Consider the following 6,405-nt stretch of genomic DNA (forward strand, 5'->3'; position numbering starts at 1 on the left):
AGGTCCATGCAGGCAGGATGCAAGCTTCTCAGACTGGAAATTCAAAGTTGAAGATTTAGATCTAAATAGTACCTCATCGTGCTTTACGTAGTTACAGAATAGTGCACTGTACAACTCTTTGCTCTGCTACTTTTTTATAGGAGCTCTGGCTATAAAGAAAACCTTGTGAATATGACAGAAATGATGATCTGCTACAGCTGCAGCCACCCTAAAACTCTTGGATTTTCTCAGGAGGAGGTTCAGTGTATCTTCTCAATTTGTCACCAACTCAGAAATATCATGATGGTATTAGCAGCTGATAGTTTTAGGATCATCTTTTAAACATAGTTATTGATCTGGTATGCTTAATTCTTAACTTAAATAGTCACTTTTTTCTAGCTGTTGAAAAAAAAAATCCTAGCTGCCCCTAATCAGCTGTCAGATCTTTCAGTGTCAGTCATATGGTTCCTATGAGCCGCAATCTGAAGCATACTGAAAAATAAGTGAAGAGTAAAGTTTGCTAATATAAAAGGACAATATAAGACCTAAGTGATTTTATTTTTAAAAAGAATACTATTATTTATATAAATTGGTTTATATTACATTTGTGGTGGAAAACTGCCCTCTGTTGTTTCAAGCATCGTATAAAAAAAGGAGCCTGCTCTGAAGAGGTTACAAACTTGGTAAAAATGGTGCAAGAACAAGAGCAAAGATAAGGATGAAGGAATACAGGAGAGTGATAAGATGGTGGAGTGAACATGGTAAATAGCAGTCTAAATAATGCACATCTTCAATGCTCCTCAGAAATGATAGGTTGCCCCCCCTTTTTTTAAAAGATTTTCTGCTTTTCTATATTGGTATTGAAAAATTCACACATTCCAAGGAAAAATAGGTGAAATATTGTGCATATGACTAACAGAAGATAGATAAATGAATTTTTTTTTCCAGTTCTAAATTCTTTTTGTTATGGCAGTTTGGTGAAATGGGAACTGTGTTTGTTCAAGAATTTTCAAAAAGTACTTTATTTGGTACATCTGCTGTTATTTTAGCAGGACAATGATAAAAAAATCTTTGGCTGGGTGTTTTCCATTACTTAAGGCTTTTTAAAATTAGGTCTTACTGCAAAACAAAAAAAGCTCTGTTCGTAAAGCAATAACAAGTAATTTTAAGCTATTCCTATATGTAGGGTACATCAAGTGTCATAATCAAACTTACTTTTATGAAGCTTCAGGTCTGAGTATGATTTTGAAATACCAAATTAGCATATGACCTTTACTTGTATTTTTAAACTTCTATGAAGTAAAAAGAATTATACGGGTAAGATATGTTTTTGGAATAGTGATTGCTAGGGGTGAAGTCCCGTGGAAACAGGAAAGTTTCTTTTGCAAGACCAAACATTATTAAAAAGTGAAGTAAGTAAGTGAGCTGCTCTTCTATATAACATTCATCTCAGGTAGGTGTCAGTGGCAGTGAAGAGTTGACTTTGAAAATTGATTTCTAAACTATATAGACAATTATGAAGTAACAGGAGGAAAATGCTACTAGGCCTTAAGAGTCATATTGGTTAATCTCAACATAATGTTCAAGACTTACCTTCCTACTTACACTTGTGTCGAACATAACGTCATAACATAACATCATGAACATAACATAAAGCATCAAGTTTGTTTAAGGTGCTACAAGAAGTCTTGTGACATCCCAGTTGGCAGCTGTTTCCTGAACGGTCTGACGGTCTGGTGGAGCTTGTTGGACTTGAACACCTTGCCACAGGAACATGTTTGAGATGTAAGGACTAGGAGTGTCCCAGCTCAGCAGCACGTTGCTGTCCCATGTTCTCTGATCTAGCCTTGTGCCCTGGGGACACGCTGACCCCATGGGAAGGAAGCCAGGGATCTGGAGGAGCCCTGTGGTACTTGGGCCAGGGCTGGTGTAGGCAGAAGAGGTGCATGCTGTGGTGTAGTGCGAAATGAGTGATCTGCTGTCTAACCACTAACTGTAATGAGTCTTGCATACGGACAAAAATCTGCGTTGTGGTGTTGACAAAGCTTGAGCCTGCAGATGTTAAACAGTTGAAAATGTCCATGCTGGGAGAGGTGAATGGGGAGCTCGGTTGTCAGAGGCAACTTACATGCAGCAGTCTATCTAGAGACCTTTGGGAGACAATGGTCCTGCAAGACAGCCTTCCTAAATTGGGCTTGATGGGTTATTCCCAAGGAGAGAGGGGAGCTTCACACCAAGAGTAAGATGGAAATCTTCTCTCCCAGAAAGCTGTTCCCATGGCTCAAACACAAGCGCCATTTGCTGCTGGAGAAGGCTAGTTGCATGCTCCACAACAAATGGTGGTAACCTGAGAAGAGAGTAGGGACAATCCCGCTTATCAAATGGCAACAGACGCTAAGTCCATGGTTTGTTCTGGGAGAAGAGCATTTGTAAGGTTGTGATCAGACAGCCCTGGGAGAGTGACTACTTGACCAGCATTTTGTAGAGAGAACTGAGTGTGTGCGTATTTGTGCGCCCATGCAGAGCTGATCTGTTTGAGTAGCATTAATCAGGGCTGTACTGTCCTTTGACTAACAACCAGAGTTGTGCATTCCTACAAATTAAATAATTTTGCCTTTTTACTTGTGAGCACTCTAATGTTACTGATTCGTAGGGAATAAGTAATTTTTATTTGGTTAGAGATGCCCTGATGACACACACACTGTAAAAACTTGCCTGCATGATATGTTTTCACTTGGTATTTTTTCAAAGCCCAGACATTTAAAACTGTGATAAGCACACAGCTGTGCAGCTGCCAAAGTGGGTTCTCATGTCCCTGGCCACATCCCTGCAGTGCAGGAATCACACAGATAGTTGGGCAGTTGATTTCACTGGTCCTCAGGCAGTTTTAATTTGCCTTAGCATCACTAAAATGCTGTAACAGCAGCCTAACTAGGCACTGATCTGAAAGGGGCACCTTGCTGGGCCTAACCATGGGAATCTTCATTGCTGGTATAAATGAGGTAAGGCTATCGTCACCTCATCAAGACTGTTTTTTTGGGGGGAATTGGAAATTTTCTAAAAAAAAATAGTTTTCACGTGGAAACACTTTGTTATTAAACTTGTTGTACTCTAATGGTTTGCTGCAGAGCTTGGGCTTTCAGCTTTGGTTTTGAGCCTGCCACGTGGACTGTGCTGGGTCTGAAGCGATGGGCTTCCTGACTTGTTCTGTGGGGTCTGAGGCCCAAAATGTTCAGGTTTCCAGGCTTCCTGTCTTGGAAGCACTCTGCTTGCAGGTGGTCCCCCTTAGTGGTCCTTCCTTCCAGCTTTTTAGCCCCCTATCAGTCCTGTGAGAAGAAGGGTTGGGATCTGTGGTTGACGCTGGGATCTTAGCACAGGAATCCCAGTGCTGTTTTTTTTTTTTTTAAGAAACATGGCATTTTTTAAATCTTTTCCCTGTGATAAGAAAATTAGAAATTTCTGTTACTCATTTCAGAATATTTACATATTTTGGTTAGTAGTTTGCCATCCACTTCAGTAAAAATAAGCTGGACTTTCTGTAAGCTCTGGTTATTATTGTTTCACTCTTCTTTTCTCCTTTTTCATCTTCTGTTTCTCAAATGAATTGCTTCGATCAAGCGTCCATGTACACATCAATAACTTTGTTTTGTTACATCAAAGTTTCATTGGTGTTATTGGGCTGTCCTTGGATTTCATGCAACTGTTGAGAAGGCTTGGCCATAAGGCTGTGCGTTTTAGGAAAAAAAAAACAAAACAACATGTTTTTATCTCTATATTTCCCTGCATACACAGACCCTAGGAATGTTTTCTAAAGTTTATTTATTGAAGTACAGAATTTCAAAGGATGAATTGTCCATGGAGCTCAAAAGCTTGTTTCCAGAATACCCGGTATTGTTAGAGATTTGAGCCTGCAAGTGGGACAATTCATGGCAGTGTAGTTAAACGTGTGCATGCATTTGCAGGCTTAGTGACTTATAGTGTGAGTTCCTCTGGGCACAGGCTCTTAAGCTGGAGCTCTACATACATTTTTTTTAGCAGCAGCGTGAGCTGAAGCTGCCTTTGTGCCTCCTCTCGCTAATAACCCTTTTCTCTTCAGTAGGTAATTTTTCAGCCTAATCAGTTTTTTTGAGTTGATTTCACACCTGTCTGCACAAACAACTCTATGTACCAGAGTGTGGTATGTGGCTGGAAACAAGTTGGAGGTGAGGAAAGAAAGAGAATCTGCTTAGTAAACACAAGCAACAACATCACTGCATGTCGAGTGGCAGCCTGTCTGAGGCATCTGAAGTACCTGGGGCATCTGAAGTACCATGTGGCCACACTTTGAATTGAGGAATTGAAATTGTGGCAATAGCGAAATTGTCTGCTGTCACAAGGACATCAAAATGTGAAAGACACTTGAAGGAAAGCTGTGACTTCTCTGTTAATTCTTTTTGTTGCCTAATTTGTAGGGGTGAGGACAGAAAATAATCAGCAGCAAATAATGTAAATACAATAATAGTATCATAGAAGGATTGTTTCCCATAACTGGAATTTTATTTATCAATTTTCTTGTACTATGTGTTTGATAGCAGAAGAAAAGAGTGAGGCCTCGTTTGGTGACCCTGAAGGAAATGATAGCTGTACATCTGAATATAGGGGACTTACTTCAGATCAGCTAGGGAGATAGCAATGTTTAACATACTACTAATAAAATGGTCTGAAAGCAAATATTTGAGTAAGATTTTTTTCCCCCCAACATTAAATATTCAGTCCTATGCCATCTTTTCCGCCCTGCCAATAGGTAAATTATGTTAAAATAAGATGATAACATTGCTTATCATTAGCGGGAATCTTGGTCACCCTTATTCAGTTTTCCTTCTTGTTTGTGCAAAATAAACAACATCTGCTGAGAGAGAGGGAAGTCAGGCATTCTCATTTTGCCTGTAACATTGCTTCTATTTGCTTCAGATTGAACCTTGTGGAGCTGACAGTCTGGTAAGCGTCCAGGGCTGCTGGGATATTTCTCACCTGGGCCTGTCTTAGACCTGCTCCTTTTTCCATTCTCTTTCCCTCCTGAAAGAGCATTTCTTTACCAGTTTATGTGTAATAAAATGAGGGAACGTAAAAAGGAGATAACAAAGTGGAAAGTGATGCCCAAAATGCAGTGGAACAATAAAGAGATAATTTTATAATTCCATATTCTAGTCCACAGCTACTACCACTGCAATGCCCGTGTCTCTATAAGCCACTGTTGTTGACCAATTCATAAAGAAGCCTGAGTTTTACAAGCTGTAAAAATCCAGTTTTCAGCCTTTCAGAGATGGCATCGTTTTTTCAACATGAAAGAGTGAGCGCAGTTCCCGTGGCCAGCATCGTTAGCACAGTAGATGTTGCATGCTGCTGGTTAAAGGTTAGTTGCAGAATGTACAGAAATCTGAATTTGATTTCTGACCTTTTTCCCCTATTGTATTTTCCTTTTTCTTTTTTTCTAAAACAAACAAACAAACAAACAAAAAAGCCACCCTATTTTGTTTAAAGGAGGATCCACATAGACAATTGTGTTACTCATGCAGATTGCAAGAGAAAAATATATACAGAGAAAAATGACTTTTTTTTTTTCTTCATATACTTAAAGGAAGGAGACATTATTATACTCATATTAGAAACGGAAAGAATTGGTAATAAAGTAATATGTTAAAAATCAGCAATGCAGGTCATGATTTTTACAGGACCATTAACTGAAGTTTGTAGCTATATTTTAGTGTTTTACTTAATGGTATTGTCTTATAATAGTTATATGCTATTAATTCAGGAGAGAGCTTATTGAAAATATTTTTATGACACTGTTACTGCCCTCAACGTGTTCAGCGTGTCATTTTAACTATGTGGCCTTTGTGTATTTCATTACTTTGTGTGCTCCAGAAGTTAGGCTGAGTTCAGAAAGAAAGCATGTGTCCTTTTCCAAGGTTCATGGTTCATCTATTGGTTCATGTAACTTCAAAGAGACAGTTCTGACATAAAAATTACGTTTCCCCACATCAAAGTATTCATCGAAAATTTTATGAGGCCCGCAGCCTAACTCATTAAAAAAAAAAACAACAAAAAAACAACAAAAGTTTTTAGATTACAAAGAGCAATTTTTGACCAGCTAATGGGCAGCCAGAGTTGCAATGATTTCTAAATTTCTAGTAAGGTCAAGGAAGTGCAGAACCTAAGAGGAACGTAAATATTATTAGAATTTTCACTGTGTGATGCAACTTACATGTGTATTATTTTTTTGGTCCGGTGATCATCAAGGTTCATTGTGATAACCCTCAAAGTCAAAAATTCAGGAGGAATCAACAGTATTAAGACCTACCATTACAGGAGGAAACTTTTTGTTTTTATAGTGCTGAAAAGCCACGTTTACGGGGACTGGGAACTGTCTTACCCAACAATTTCATT

Source organism: Cygnus olor, chromosome 2 (genome assembly GCF_009769625.2).
Source record: "Cygnus olor isolate bCygOlo1 chromosome 2, bCygOlo1.pri.v2, whole genome shotgun sequence".
Classification (NCBI taxonomy): Eukaryota; Metazoa; Chordata; class Aves; order Anseriformes; family Anatidae; genus Cygnus; species Cygnus olor.